This window comes from Chlorocebus sabaeus, chromosome 21 (assembly GCF_047675955.1).
Source record: "Chlorocebus sabaeus isolate Y175 chromosome 21, mChlSab1.0.hap1, whole genome shotgun sequence".
Lineage (NCBI taxonomy): Eukaryota > Metazoa > Chordata > Mammalia > Primates > Cercopithecidae > Chlorocebus > Chlorocebus sabaeus.
The window spans coordinates 46742577-46759259 of NC_132924.1; the positions used below are offsets into that span (position 1 = coordinate 46742577).

The 16683-nt window shown below is 35.3% G+C and overlaps 1 pseudogene; it reads left to right on the plus strand.

The window, feature by feature from the left end:
* Positions 1–14320, plus strand: part of LOC103227378 (transcription factor IIIA-like) — a 48051-nt pseudogene extending 33731 nt beyond the window's left edge.
* Positions 14321–16683: the final 2363 nt, after the last annotated feature.

Sequence of the window (16683 nt, forward strand, 5' to 3'; positions counted from 1 at the left end):
TAAAACTGTGCCTTGGATTTGGCAAAATGAGGTCATTGATGACTGTAGGAAGGAATGTTCCATAAAACAATGCTATAGAGCCATGTTGGCATGGAGTGTCTTAGTAATTGGAGAACAGAGACAAAAGAGTATAATTTTTTTTTTTTGAGATGGAGTCTCGCTGTATTACCCAGGGTGGAGTGCATTGGCGCAATCTTGGCTCACTGCAACTTCTACCTCTCGGGTTCAAGCAATTCTTTCTGCCTTAGCCTCCCGAGTAGCTGGGACTACAGGTACCCACCACCACACCCAGCTAATTTTTGTATTTTTTTTCTTTTTTTTTAGTAGAGACGGGATTTCACCATATTGGCTAGGTTGGTCTTGAACTCTTGACCTCAGGTGATCCACCTGCCTTGGCCTCCCAAAGTCCTGGGATTAGAGGCGTCAACCACCATGCCCAGCCATAAATAATTTTTAAAAGAAGATTATCTATAGAGTGGAGGAGAGATAGGGCTTTAAGTACAGGAAGATATGGGATAGAAGTCTGAAGATTAATATATTTGATGGAAAATATATAGTTGAGAAGTTGTAGTTGAATACTCCGGAAAAAGAAGTTGGCTAATATTCCTGAGAAAGTATAATGGAGCACAAACATACCAATGGGAAGGATGATGGAATGTAATAGAAAGTCAGGAGACATTCACAGATGTGGAGAAAATTGAAGTAATCATTGGGAAAATTGAGACAAAATTTATAGAGTAACACAGATGGATTGCTGAGCAGTAGTAAAGAACTATTTGAAGTTACCTTGCACACATCTACACAAAACCGTTATAACTGCACATTCAATTGCTATATTAACTTGGATGTCGAAAAGCCCTAAAATTATATCTATTATAGTTTCTGTTAATTTTTTTGTTTTATAAAACAATTTACTGGCCAAAATTAGAAAAAGCTATAATATTTTACTCTGCCTAATCCTGCTTAATTAATCATTGTTAAGAATTGTTTAGTCAGTAGGTTTATGATAAATACCAAACTTCATAAATTTAGTAAGTCTCCCAAAGCTTCAAAATTAACACTCATGTAAGAGGGTTTAATAACGAGACATCCCATTTCTCTTTTATTGGAATTACAGAAAATTCTAAAAAGAAACTCGTCAAATAAGCCAATACTTCATGTTTATTAAAAATAATTAAGAAAATTGAGCACACATATTAACATTCAGATTTTTTCCCCAGGATTAAAAACAACATGCATTTCTTCATCATTAAACATATTATTTTAAAAATCAAGTCTCTAGGTGCTTACAGATTGTGAGCTGGGCACTTATCTAATGCCATGCTTTCATCCTAGCAGTGGAACTGCTTTAGACTTCTGAATGTCTCATGCACTTTGCTAAAGCTCACCATGTTGCTCTGAAAAGTTGAGTCAAGCCTAGGTGTTCTCTGAGAGCAGATTCAGAGATTCTAACTACTGCTTGAGACTTAAGATTCACCACTTACCTACAGGCTGAGTAATCCAGGATGCCCTACCTCTCAAAGCACAATACACTAAAATCATGTAGAAATTATCCTGAAAATTCATTGTCAATACATTCACATACAATTTCCAACATTTGTTAGGAATTGAAATACTTAATTTGATGCATTAAACTGTATTTGCATGTCCCAGGTTGCTTATCTTTCTAAGTAGGCCTATAACCTATTTTTGAAAATAATTTTCAGATGGTTGTTGGTTGGTGGTTAACATAGGTTTTCAAATAACATGGGGCTCCTTTGAGTCATTATTGGTAGAGACATATGTAAGTATCTTTGCTACCTGAGATCTCTGTGATTTGTATCTAGTTCTTTTTCTACCTGGTCTCTACCTTTAAAAGTGGGTCTCATGAGAGGACATATTTATGGTTGGCTTTTATAGGAACATTTTCCCACCTCTTCAGCAGATGTGAGAACACAAATGGGCTTTATCAAATTAGATTGTCATAATTTTTACAAATCTATATTGGATGATTTCTTTTTTGATTTTTGCAAAGCAAAGCCTGGTTTCATCTGACTGTGAGTGTTGAAGAACTTTGTAGAATTATCAGTGCTTTCTAGAAGTAGTATAATTTTTTAAATGATTTATACTGTCTCAACTACAATAAAGGAATCCAAGAAAGACCACAGAATCAGAAGAACTATCAGTTATTTAGCCATTTAGATAAATAGTTTAATTTCTATAAGTGAATAATTCTTTTAAATAATTTCAACATATATAATGCTGTGGTCAACAAGTTAAATATCCCACCCTTAAAAAAACATAAAACAGGCTGGGCACGGTGGCTCACGCCGGCTCACGCCTGTAATCCCAGCACTTTGGGAGGCTGAGGCGGGTGGATCACAAGGTCAGGAAATCAAGACCATCCTGGCTAACACGGTGGAAACCCAATTCTACTAAAAATACAAAAAATGAGCCAGGCGTGGTGGTGGGCACCTGTAGTCCCAGCTACTTGGGAGGCTGAGTCAGGAGAATGGCGTAAACCTGGGAGGTGGAACTTGCCGTGAGCCAAGATCGTGCCACTGCACTCCAGCCTGGGTGACAGAGGGAGACTCTGTCTCACAAACAAGCAAAGAAACAAACAAACAAAAAACATAAAACAAAATGAAACAAATACAGGCAGATGGCAATTTGGCATAATTGCATTCCATTTTTATGGAATTGCATTCCACATTAATTTCATTTTTATATTCCTCAACTTTAGTGAAAATGGATTATGTATTTATCCACATAACCAATTATTATTTTGCAATTATATTTAAAAGTTTAGTAATACAAAGGTTTCTTCATTGATTATATACTAAATTTTAGTTGTTGCTGCATAACAATAGAGCAAAAATGTCTATTTTCAGGTTCACATCCTTACTGTCTTATTTGACAATGCTAGGTTCATGAATAATTGGTATTTTTATTTCTTCTCTGATCACTTATTCATTCAACAAGTAGTTATTAGGCTTCCTATCATTTGAGAAGCATTTTATAAGGATTGTGGATACATAGAGGAAAAAAAAATAGACAAAACTCTGCCTTCCTGACATTGGAGAAACCCTGAAAATAAACAAATTAATATATATTTGTTGATGAAAACTGGAAAAGAAAATAAAACAGAACAAGAAAGCTAGAAAGCACTGGGTTTATTTTATACAAGACACTCAGGGAAGATCTCTGATATGATGACATCCGAGCAAAGACCTGAGCAGGTGACTTAAATGAGGACATTTTGAGGAAAAAGAATTACCCTGGAGTGCATTTAAGGAAGTTCAGAAAGACCAATGAGACAGAAACAGAGTAAATAAGAAGGTGATACAGGTATGGTCAGATGGTTAGCAGCATCAGATGGGGAAATTAGGGATTATAGGCCGTGGTAAGGACTTTGACTCCTACTCTAATTAAGGTGAAAACCCATTATAAGAGTTGAACAGGGAAAAGACATGTTCTGATTTAGTTATAAAAGGATCATTATTATGGCTTATTTGTGGAGTATATCCTTCAGAGGAATGAGTGAAAGCAGGGAAGCCAGTTAGGAGGATATGTTAATAATCCAAGTAAAATATATTGGTGACTTGGACAAAGAAGAGGTGAGACACTTAGAAGCATACTAGGTATATTTTGAAGGTGAGTTGGCAGAATTTGCCGATGGGTGGTTGTGGGTATAAGAAAAATGTATGAGGAGAGAGTCAATTATGAATATTCCCTATCCTCCAGCTACTGGAAATTGGAAGAATAGCATTTCGACTTATTTGTATAAGCAAGAGTGCAAAATGTGAAAGTGAGGTGGGGGTGGGGGCTGGAGTTTGGTTTTAGATATGGTTAGTATGACTAATGTAGATTGATATTATTTATAATTACAAATGTAAGATAGATAATTGAATATATGAACCTGGACTTAATTGGAGAGTACCACAGTAAACATAAATTTCAGAGTTTCAGATGGCTGAGATCATCAAGGGAATGGATGTACATTGGAAAAAAATATATATATATATGTTAGGACCAAGGACTGAGCCCTTAAATATTTAAGGATTAAAGTTGGAGAAATGAGGGAAAGCCACTTAGACTGAAAGGAAACCAGTAAGTTAATAAAGCACCCAGAAGAGAGTGATAACTTAAAGACAAAGGGGGGCATTATCAACCAGATCTAATATTGATAATGATAAGAAAGAGAGGGAGTAAGAATTGGTCATCAAAAGTGAGACTGGTAAGTAACTACTTCTCTTAAAAAAAATCACAAATAAATCCACATTATTTTATTTTTGTTGTTAGTGTACTTGCAGTCTTGATGTATTTCACCTTAGTTTTCCCTCTAATTTAATGTTCCTTATATTTTGATGCTAAATTATTTTCCAATAAAAATGCAAACAAAATATTTAATATCTCTTTTCTTATTCCCAGATCTGTTATTTGGTATTGCATTTTGCTTTGAAATATAAAATTCGCAGCAACATTTTAAACATTTCATACTTGTGGTCTGTATTAAATGGAAAAGAAAGTTTTATTAGCAAGTGAAGTATCACTTATTGGAGTTTTACTCTAAAGTTAGTTTTTCATGTCAAGGATTCATAGTCCCTGATAGATTGAGTCAGTTATCTTTATTAATTTACGGCTGAATAATGCTTGGAACTAAATTTTGTATTAGACATTCCTCACCTTAAGTGAATTATAAATGATACACTAAAACACAACATAATAACATTTACAGTATTAGCAAGATAACTTTGAGGTTGAAAACCCCTAAACCATACATCTTATTACATAATACAAAACACTTTGCCCAATATTGTTACGTGACTTCATAAAATAATTAATATCAAGTTTTTTATTCCTTCATAAAAATTCCATATATTTGTTGAATTTTTATTAGAGTACAATGTGCTTTTACAGCTACACTATATATAGTATACCCACACTGTATTTTATATATATATATATCATACTGTATTTTTATTTGCAGAACTTATCAAAATTACGGCTAAATAAAGATTTGTATAATTATGCAATTCTTAATAGATCATATACTCACACAATTCAAAAAGTATTCATGCAGTTTAAAGTCTCCAACCTGCCCTGGGTGCCTGCCAATAAATCTCACCCACCTCTATCCTTGACTTTCATTTACCATCAAAGTTAATTGTTAATGTCAAATTTTTAGCATATGTATACACATGCACGCACACACACACACAAACATACATCGCTTATCAAGCAAGTACAAATAGGATTCCTGTTTTCTACCTTTTTTAACATAGAGGTTGTTGTTAGATACATTGTCCTATACTTTTTTACTTAACAATTTACTCATAAAATAATATAAAGCTTTTTGTATTACTTCATAAAATAATAATACTATATATTTTTTGAGTTTTTACTAGAGTACAATGTACTTTTATAGCTATGCCATGTACTATATATGATATATTCATACATCTATGGCGTTTCAGGTGTATTAACTATTATTGAGTACCTACTGTGTTTCGGGTGCTATTCTAATAAGTGCATATACAACAGAACACTGTAGTTTAAAAACTGCTGCCTTTATGGCTTTCACATTCTAACATGAGATAGCTTGAAGATATTGTTGTTGTTAGGGTTTTTGTTTGCAATTTGTTTTTTCCGTACTTACCATTTCGTTGAAAAGATGGTTCATAATTTAAGTAACACTTACTGCTATTACCAATAATTAAACTTTCACATTTATAGTTTTAGCATGGCTTTAGAGATAGCTGTAGAATAAATGTTCCACAGGGGGATGTCTAGATTATAGGTATTTGAATTATAACTTTTGTATGTTTTATCAAATTGTCATCCATAGCATATATAAGATGCTTCTATCTATTCTTCATTTATGGAATATTTTTATCAAGAATGATTGCATACATTTCCTGATATGAAGTTCATTCTCACATTGTTATGCAGAAAATCCTATAGAATCCACAAAAAAAAGCTATTAGACAAATAAGTGAGATTAGTAAATTTTCAGGATCATATTATCTGTGGATAAAGACAGTTTTATTTATTCTTTATCCTTCTGGATGCCTATTATGTATTGATTGCCTTATAGCACTGGAAAGAACCTCCAGTGCAATTTTGATATAAATCAAACCCACACAAAATCATCACAAGAAAACTATGTAACAATATCACTTCATGAATATAGATATACATATTATAAACAAATCAAATCTTACAATATAAAGAAGATCATACATCATGATCAAATACGTTTATCCCAGGAATGCAAGGTTGGTATTTGAAACCAATTAATGTAATACACCAATATTAACTAAACAGAAACTCCTATGTGAACAAAAAATTTTTTTGAAAAAAATTTAAATTCCATTACTAATAAAAATCTTCTTCAAACTAGGGATACCTGTATAAGAGAAGTTCCTTAACCTGATTAACAGCATCATTGAAAAACCTAAAGCAAACATTATACTTAATAGCAAAAGACTAAATGCCTTTCCTTTAAGTGTAGGAAAAAGACAATGCTGATTGAGATGTGAAAGACTTGGAAAGAACTTCAAAATAATTGTTTTTGTTAGTTTCCACTTCCCAAAATTTCTAATCTTCATTGTTTGTGTCTAGAATTTAATATTTTTGATGCTACTGAAAATTTTAATTTCAAATTGTTTATTGTTAGTATATAGAAATGAAATAAAATTTTTATATGCTAATATATCCTGCAACCTAACTTATTGAATGTATAGGCATATAGATGTTCATAATATTCTCTCATTATTTTTTAATTTTTCAATAATTTTACTGATACAACATTTCTCATTCTTGATATTGGTAATTTGTGTCTTCTGTGTATTTTTTCTTTTCAGTCTTGCTACAGATTTACCAGTGATATAGATAATCTCACAGAACATGATTTTAGATTTATTAATTTTTGTGTATTCCTTTCTGCTTTGTACTTCATTGATTTGTGCTCTGATCTTTAGTTTTTGTTTGTTTGTTTGTTTGTTTTTTGATTTTTACTTGACTTTGCATCTTTTTCTAGTTTTTAAAAGTGGAATTTGAAGTCATTTATTAAAGACTTTTTTAAAAAATTTTAAGTTCAGAGGTACATGTGCAGGTTTGTTGCATAGGTTAACTTTGTCACAGAAGTTTGTTTCATCACCCGGGTTTTAAGCCTAGTAACCATTAGTTGTTTTTCCTGATCATCTCCCTCCTCATAGCCCACTGTGTGTGTTGTTCCCCTCTCTGTGTCTATTTGTTCTCATCATTTAGCTCCCCCTTATAAGTGAGCATGTGGTATTTGGTTTTCTGTTCTTGTATTAGTTTGCTAGAGATATGGCCTCCAGATCCATCCACAGCCCTGCAAAGGACATGATCTTGATCTTTCTTATGGCTGCAGAGTATTCCTTGGGGTATATGTACCACATTTTATCTATCCAGTCTACCACTGATGGACTCTAGGTTAAGTCCATGTCTTTGCTATTGTAAATTGTGCTGTAATGAACATATGAATGCCCGTGTCTTTATAATAGAATGATTTATATTCCTTTGGGTATATATCTTGTAATTGGTTGAATCGTATTTCTGTCTTAGGTATCACCATACTGTCTTCCACAATGGCTGAACTAATTCACACTTCCACCAACAGGATTTAAGCATTCCTTTTTCTCCACAACCCTTTCAGCATCTTTTATTTTTTGACTTTTCAGTTGTTGCCATTCTGACTGGTGATAGATGGTATCTCATTGTGGTTTTGATTTGTATTTCTCTAATGATCAGTGATGTTGAGCTTTTTATCATATGATTGTTGGCCACATGCATGTCTTCTTTTGGAAAGCATCTGTTCATGTCATTTGCCCACATTTTTATGGGTTTGGGTTTTTTTCTTATAAATTTGTTTAAGTTCCTTATAGATCCGGTATATTAGACCTTTGTCAGATGTACAGTTTGCAAAAGTGTTCCCCCATTCTGTAGGTTGTCTATTTACTCCATTTATAGTTTCATTTGCTGTGCAGAAACTCTTTAGTTTAATTAGAACCCATTTGTCAATTTTTGCTTTTGTTGCAATTGCTTTTGGCTTCTTTGTCATGAAATCTTTGCCCAAGCCTATGTCCTGAATGATATTGCCTGTGTTGTCTTCTTCCAGGGTTTTTATAGTTATGGGTTATATTTAAGTATTTAATCCATCTTGAGTTAATTTTTGTATATGGAGTAAGGAAGGGGTCCAGTTTCAGTCTTCTGCATATGGCTAGCCAGTTGTCCCAGCACCATTTATTGAATAAGGAATCCTTTCCCCATTGCTTGTTTTCGTTAGGTTTGTTGAACATCAGGTGTATGGTCATATTTCTGGGTTCTCTATTCTGTTCCATTGGTCCATGTATCTGTTCTTGTACCAGTACCGTGCTGTTTTGGTTACCGTAGATCTATAGTATAGTTTGAAGTCAGGTAACATGATGCCTCCAGCTTTGCTCTTTTTGCTTAGGATTGCCTTGGTTATTTGGGCTCTTTTTTGGTTCCATAGGAATTTAAAAATAGTTTTTTCTAGTTCTATGAAAAATGTCAATATAATGGAAATAACATTGAGTCTGTAAGTTACTTTGGGCAGTATGGTCATTTTAACGATATTGATTATTTTTATCCTTGAACATAAATAGTTTTTCATTTGTTTGTGTCCTCTCTGATTTATTTGAGCAGTGGTTTGTAGTTCTCCTTGTAGAGATCTTTCACCTCCCTAGTTAGCTGTATTCCTAGGTATTTTATTCTTTTTGTGGCAACTGTGAATGTGCATTTGTTGGTGATTTGGCCCTCGGCTTGACTGTTGGTGTATAGGAATGCTAGCATTTTTTTTACATATTGATTTTGTATCCTGAGACTTTGCTGAAGCTGCTTATCAACTTAAGAAGATTTGGGCTAAGATGATGGGGTTTCCTAGATGAAAGATCATGTCATCTGCAAACAGGGTCAATCATATGTGTGTGTGTGTGTGTGTGTGTGTGTCTGTGTATGTGTGCTGAATTGCATCCCTCCAAAATTCATATGTTGAAGTCTTAACCCCCAGCACCACCTCAGAATCTGATGACATTTGGAGATAGAGTCTTTAGAAATGTGATTCAATGAAAATGAGGTCATTCAGGTAGGCTCTAATTCCATATAACTGGTGTCCTTATAAGAAGAAGAGATTATGACTGAGTAAATAGAGAGGGAAGAGCATGGGGAGAAGATGGCTATTTACAACCTAAAGAGAATGTCTCAGGAGAAACCAACCCTGCTAATGCCTTAAACTTTTAGCCTCTAGAATGATGAGAAAATAAATTTCTGTTGTTTAACCCAGGTTGTGGAACTTTGTTATGGCAACCCTAGCAAACTATCTATCTATCTATCTATCTATCATCTATCTACTTAATCTATCTATTTTTATATGTAAATATGTAGAGATGTATACTGACATATTTGATTAAGAAGTATGAAATTTGTTACTTTAAATATAGACAGCTTATTTTATATCAATTGTACTTCAGTAAAGCCACTTTTTTCCCTGAAATTTGTGCAATATACCTGTGAAAAGATATATAATTTATTGTAACTGTCACTACCATTTATTCGATATAAGAGATAAAAATTATATTAATTTATCACGTTAGCTGTATATGCAACTTTTGAGAGTCATCAACAGAACAAAGAAAGCATTAATACCTGTTCTTTCTTCTGAGACACTTTTTGTTTGGACTTATGCTGTTGTTTTAGCTAGCAATTTATGTCTGTAGTTTCTTGGGAATTTAGAAATGTAAAAGACACTTTTTTTCTTCCTCACTGTCTCAGGAATGGACATTTAAAATATGCAGATAACTTCCTAATTCAATCATTTTAGAATAAGAATTTTCAAAATGAATTTAAAAAATTAAAAATTATTACCCCTATTAATTCATAATCCTGTTTTACCTGTGGTATAATGTAGACATATAGTTTTTTAGTTTGGGATTTTTAATTTTTTAATATCTTTACTTAGTTTTGAGATTTTGGCTAGAAACTGGTCAATTGCCCTTTCTCAGAGCCTGATTTCTTCCACACTCCAGCCACTTCCTTAATCAGGTCATTATGCACAAGCTCCAATCGCCCCAGGCAAAATACCAGACAAGTAGGAACAGCATTATAGCCAACGAGAAGGCAGTCTGAGAAACCTAGCTAACCACGCCTTGCTTGCCATGGATACCCTAAATAACTGCCTCCTACAGCTCTCTTTTCCTGCTATCCTGTCCCTGAGTACAATTCCCTATATGGCCCTGCCTGGCAGCTTTCTCTTATTAATAGCTGAAAGTAATAAGATATTCTGCCTTTCATATATTTGAGTGACAGTGTGTTGTATCCTTCCATCAAAATAATCCTTAAATCTTATAAAACAATTTGCACTGTGAGCAGATAGCATGGCCGTGACTGCTGACTCTTGGATAGCTTTTCAAGAGGCTGCTCTTGGCTTACTAATTGGTTCCAGACCTCTATGAGAGTGGCTTGGACAGAACTTGAGCTTGTGCTTTAGCCTTGTTGCCTGCTGGCTGTGTCTGTCTGTGCTTGCCATGTATCCCCACATCTCTCAGAATATTCTAATGAGCAGTGCTACCAGATTAAACTCTGGAGGCTCAAGAAAAGCCTTGGTGGAGGCTCACCCCATGGATATGCGAGCGATGGGCCGCTAAAGCTGCACTTTCTGGAGCTAGGCATTCTATCCTCTTTCTAGTCACTGTGTTCAACAGAGGCTGACCCCAGATGCCCTTACCTCTTTGTTTCCTTTTTTATTATGTATACCAGAAATAAAATGTTAAGCCCACCAACTGACTCTTAGACCCTCTCCTTGGCCAAGGGCATTCCAAAGTTAACCTGAAACACTAGTTCAGGGCCACAATGGGAAGTAGAGGCTGGAAATGCCTCATTATACTCTCCTCCCTTTGAAATTCAGGCACAACTGACCAACATTAACACTAAAACAGAGACCCTATAACTGATAGAACAGACTATTTCAGTTTGATAAGAAACATTTACAATCTATTCTCTGTGAAGTCTGCTACCTGATGGCTTCACCTGCACGACAAGAACCTTGATCTCAATAAAACTTGTCTTAATGCAGTCACTTTCTTCTATTCCATATCTTTAGATAAACTCTTGCAACAAAGTGCCAATCAGAAAATCTTTGAATCTACCTGTGACCTGGAAGCCCCCACCACTTCAGGTTGTCCCACCTTTCCAGACCAAACTAATGTACATCTTACATGTATTGATTGATGTCTTCTGTCTCCCTAAAATGTTTAAAACCAAGCTGTAGCACAACTGCCCTGCACATATTGTCAGGACTTCCTGAGACTGTGTCACAGGCATGTCCTTAACCTTGGCAAAATAAACTTCTAACTTGATTGAGACTTGTCTCGGATACTTTTTGGTTTGTAATTATTACTTAGGGCAGAATGATGATTTGTCCATGTGTTTCAGGCAACCTTTAAATACAGATGTTGACTAGGTTCCCCCATGGTAAAGCAATGGCACCCCGTCTCATAGTCAATGTTGCTCTGGTCGGGTAGCCATCAACCTGTCTTCTTTGCTGCATATTTTGTTGCTGTTTTTAGGGAACTTCAAGTTCCCCAGATCCTCAGGAATATCATGGGCTACCCCGTTGGATACCAGCCATTCAATGTTTAACCCAGAGAGGCTGTCTGTGGCAAGGAAACAAATATCTCACCCCAGCAACCCCCTTCTGAACACCTGCAAAAGTTACCCAGTTGTTTAAATGATGTAAGGCCCCTAGCCAGTGTGATTGGGCTTTAGTAAGTGCCCCTGCACGTCAACATGAAAAGGGACAAAAACTTAAAGGAACTTATTACCTGTCCCAAGCAGAGGTGACTACAGCTCTCAAGTGAAATCCCAATCTTTCACAGGTAGACTGAGAAGCCTTAGGATGAAGAATGGCTACCTATGAGGCAGACCACTGGGCTCTTTCTTCCACTCCTTTCCTGTAACTGTGAGACACAGACGGAAACTAACAACCATGACTTCAGGAAGCTAGAAGCCCAAACAGAGGAAAAATAATGGAATAAAGAGAAAACCTTGACACAGGAGAAGAAATTTTAAAATAAATAGTTTGTGTACATAGATATATATTTATTTACTTATATAACTCTGTATATATATGTATACACAAAAAAATTATACATAAATTAACCTAATTAGAAATCCAAAAATCTGCTAAAATATTTTTTATAAAACTAATATAAAAATTGTACTGATTGGGCTTTTGTGTCTGTAAAAGATAGGTTCTAACTTAACTTTAAGATCTGCTAAAATACACCAACTGACACAGCTTTACAGACTTAATCATACTGGGTCTCAACTTGTAGTTCTACTCAAGGATCTCACTAAATTTAAACATAATACTTCCGATATTCTTGGGAGAGTAACTAAATATAAAATAGAGCCCGGTCCAGTAGTACATGCCTATAGTCCCAATTACTTGGGAGGCTGAGGAGGATCACTTGAGGCTAGGAGTTTGCAGTTATAGTGAGCTATGATTGCATCTGTGAATAGCCACTGCATGCCAGCCTTGGCAACATAATGAGAACCCCATCTCTTAAAAAACAAAACAAAACAAAACAACAACTTAAAAAAATTTAAATAGAGAAAAAAATAGGTATTCTTTTCTTTCATTATAGTATTTTCTAAATTCCATTTTTAGCATATATGTTCTGATACAATGAGTAATGCATTAAAATTAAGTTAAGTTTTTGGCACGGAAAAATTAGCTTGAGAAACAAGACCCTATGGGTCCCCTTATGAAAACAGTTAAGATGTTCCAATGTAAAATTTAAAAGGACCGTCAAGAATTCAAACTTATTTATATAAAACCTAACTAATATTTGCAAATCTCAAAAAAAATAGGTAAAGACAGATGCATCAGGGTGGTTTATTACAATGCTGTGGTTTCATCTATTGTGATTCTCATGTATAATACCTAATATTAAAATTATTGACATCATTTAACTAATAACCAGTAAATACTTTGCTATTATAGATTTTGTTAATATTTATCTTTGGTGGCTATTTCAATGGCCTCTTGACTGTATTTTGCCTTTATCTCCAAGGAAAAAAGTATACTTTTCCTAGGTCACCTTGTAGGGCAACTCAATAGTGTTGCCATTGCATGCAATCTTTGCAGACAAGAACTTAACTGCACCCACCTTCCTCCAGCAGCACAGGTTTTATGTTAAGTTGATAACATCTTCCCCCAAGAAGTTTTATTTGACATACTCATTATAAACATAAACATTCAACATCTTTTAGTTCTTTTTACATTCTGCAGACAATATATTCCAATTTACAAATTCTACTTAATGTCTCTGATATTGCTGTTTCCAAATAAACTCACCTTAAATGGGGATCACTCAAATAAAAGGCTCTAAATTCTGTCCATCTTAAATTTAGCTGATCCTGCAGAGGCCCGTGACTACAAAGGGTGTGGCAAAGCATTCATCAGGAGCTACCCTCTGAATTGCCACATCCTGATTCACATTGGAGAAAAGCCTTTTATTTGTTCTGCTAATGGCTGTGATAAAAAAAAATCCCACACAAAATCCAACTGGAAGAAACATTTTGCATGCAAACATGAAAATCTGCAAAAGCAATATGTATGCAATTTTGAAGGATGTAAGAAGACCTTTAAGAAGCATCAGCAGCTGAAAATCCATCAGTGCCAGCATGAAAATAAACCACTATTCAAGTTTAACCTTGAAGGATGTGGAAAACACTTTGTTTCACCCTGTAGGCTGAGAGGACAGATGCAGGTTCATCAGAAAAATATATGTCAATAGGGATGTTCTTTTGTGGCAGAAACATGGACAGAGCTTCCAAAGCACATGAGAGAAATCCATAAAAAGGAAATAACATATGATGTATGCCAGAAAACATTCAAATGTGAAGATTATCTCAAATAACCTGTGAAAACTCATGCCTCAGAATGAGATGTATGTCAACATCCAAGAGACGGCTGCAGCAGAACTGTATTTAATCTCCAGAGCTGTCTTCTTTCTTTTCATACGGAGAATCACCCATTTATGTGTGAACATGCTGGCTGTGGCAAAAGGTTGGCTATGAAACAAAGTCTCACAAGACATGCTATTGTGTATGAGCTTGACAGGAAGAAAATGAAGACCAAAGTAAAGCTATCTTCTGAAAAATGAAATTTGTCTTCTCATCTCAGTAAAATATCCCTCATAAGAGGAAACAAGAACAAGGTTTATCTTTGCATGAAAATGGAGAGTCATTGAATAGTATTGATCTCGACAGCTTCAATACTTACTGTTAGCTAAAAATCAGATTTCTCTGTTTAAAAGACTACAGACCAATGAACTCAGTTATTTTCCATCAGAAGTACATTTTTTTTGTTATTAAAATCATTGATTTAGGAAAAAAAGAATGACAGACACTTGATAGATTCACTATAGAAGATTTAGCAACCTCCTTTCATACCTCCTGAAGTCTGTAGACAACTATGATGGTCATAGGCAGCCCACAGACTTTTGAAATGAGAAACTGACATTCCTGACCCTGCACTATATATAGCATTAAAGCAAAAAATGTTGGCCACATACTGGAACCTCCTGGAAACAGAGGCCCTTGCAGACCTTGAGCCTGTGATTCTCCATAACCAGTTGCCCATTATGCCTTGGGTCATAAATGCAGCATCCCAAAAACTCAGCACTGCTACTGAGTCCTCCTTAATATAATATGGAGCTGAACCTGGTCCCTCTGGATTATTAACCTGGAAGGGGTGGTCTCCACTGTCCTCAATTCTTTGACAGATGCAATGGTGTTAGATGAAGTCACCTTTCCCTCAAACCCATTGGCTATATTAAGAGCCCCTTGGGATTAACTGAGTGTTCAGCAATGGGAGTTTGTAGGCTGTATGGATGACACTGTCACCGTTGTAAGTGATAGAACTCACTGAAATTTTGTTGTTTTACCTTCCGATAAAAGGACAGAACCCCAGGGTCAGCACGATTGGCTGGACTTCAGGCAGTCATCTTAGCACTGGATGCCCTGGTCAGCAAATTGCCTCACAAGCAAATGTTCACAAATTATTTGGTCATTGCCTAAGAGTTGTCCCTTCAGAATAAAGAACTCTGTGAATCCCTTGTTTCACAGATATCCAAAATATAAATCAAAATCACACATATATGAAACTTCTCTAGGACGTTCCTTTTTCTCCTTGGAGTTCCAGATATTAGTGGTAGTAATCAAAGCACACATTTCATGTCTCAGAATCACACTAGGCTCTTGAAAAAGGCATTCAATATAACTTTCATATCCCAAGTATGTCCAAGACAACTGGTTTAACTGTGAGGCCTAATGGGCTCCTCAAAGAACTTGTATTTAAGTTACAAAATAACCAGTTAACCCCTAAATGGATATCTCAGTCCTGCCCCAGGCATTAATATCTCTCAACTCAAGGCCCTTCAGCCAACTCAAACCACTTTAAACAAATCTTATTTTGGTGTTTTAGCCATGAAGTCTTTGCCCATGCCTATGTCCTGAATGTTATTGCCTAGGTTTTCTTCTAGGGTTTTTTATGGTTTTAGGTCTTATGTTTAAGTCTTTAATTTCTCTTGACTTGATTTTTATATAAGGCATAAGGGAGGGTTCCAGTTTAAGTTTTCTACACATGGCTAGCCAGTTTTCCCAACACCATTTATTAAATAGGGAATCCTTTCCTTATTGCTTTTTTCAGGTTTTCAAAGATCAGATGGTTGTCAATGTGTGGTGTTATTTCTGAGGCCTCTTTTCCGTTCCATTGGTCTATAAATCTGTTTAGGTACCAGTACCATGCTGTTTTGGTTACTGTAGCATTGTAGTATAGTTTGAAGTCAGGTAGCATGATGTCTCCAGCTTTGTTCTTTTGGCTTAGGATTCTCTTGGCTATATGGGCTCATTTTTGGTACCACATGAGATTTAAGGTAGTTTTTTCTAATTCTGTGAAGAAAGTCAGCAATAGCTTGATGGAGATCACATTGAATCAATATATTACTTTGGACAGTATGGCCATTTTCATGATATTGATTCTTCCTATCCATGAATATGGAATGTTTCTCCATTTGTTTGTGTCCTCTCTTACTTCCTTGAGCAGTGGTTTGTAGTTATCCTTGAAGAGGTCCTTCACATCCCTTGTAAGTTGTATTCCTAGGCATTTTATTCTCTTTGCAGCAATTGTGAATGGGAGTTCATTCATGATTTGGCTCTCTGTTTGTCTATTATCGGTGTACAGGAACCGAGATCTAAGTAAACTAAAGAGCTTCTGCATAGCAAAAGAAACTATCATCAGAGTGAATAGGCAACCTACAGAATGGGAGAAAATTTTTGCAATCTGTCCATCTGACAAAGGGCTAATATCCACAATCTACAAGGAACTTAAACAAATTTAGAAGAAAAAGACAACACCATCAAAAAGTGGGCAAAGGATATGAACAGACACTTATCAGAAGGACATTTATGAGGCCAAAAATATATGAGAAAAAGCTTATCATCAGTGGTCATTAGAGAAATGCAAATCAAAACCACAATGAAATACCATCTTACACCAGCTAGAATGCCAATCATTAAAAAGTCAGAAAACAACAGATGTTGGAAAGGATGCGGAGAAATAGGAACACTTTTACACTGTTGGTGGGAGTG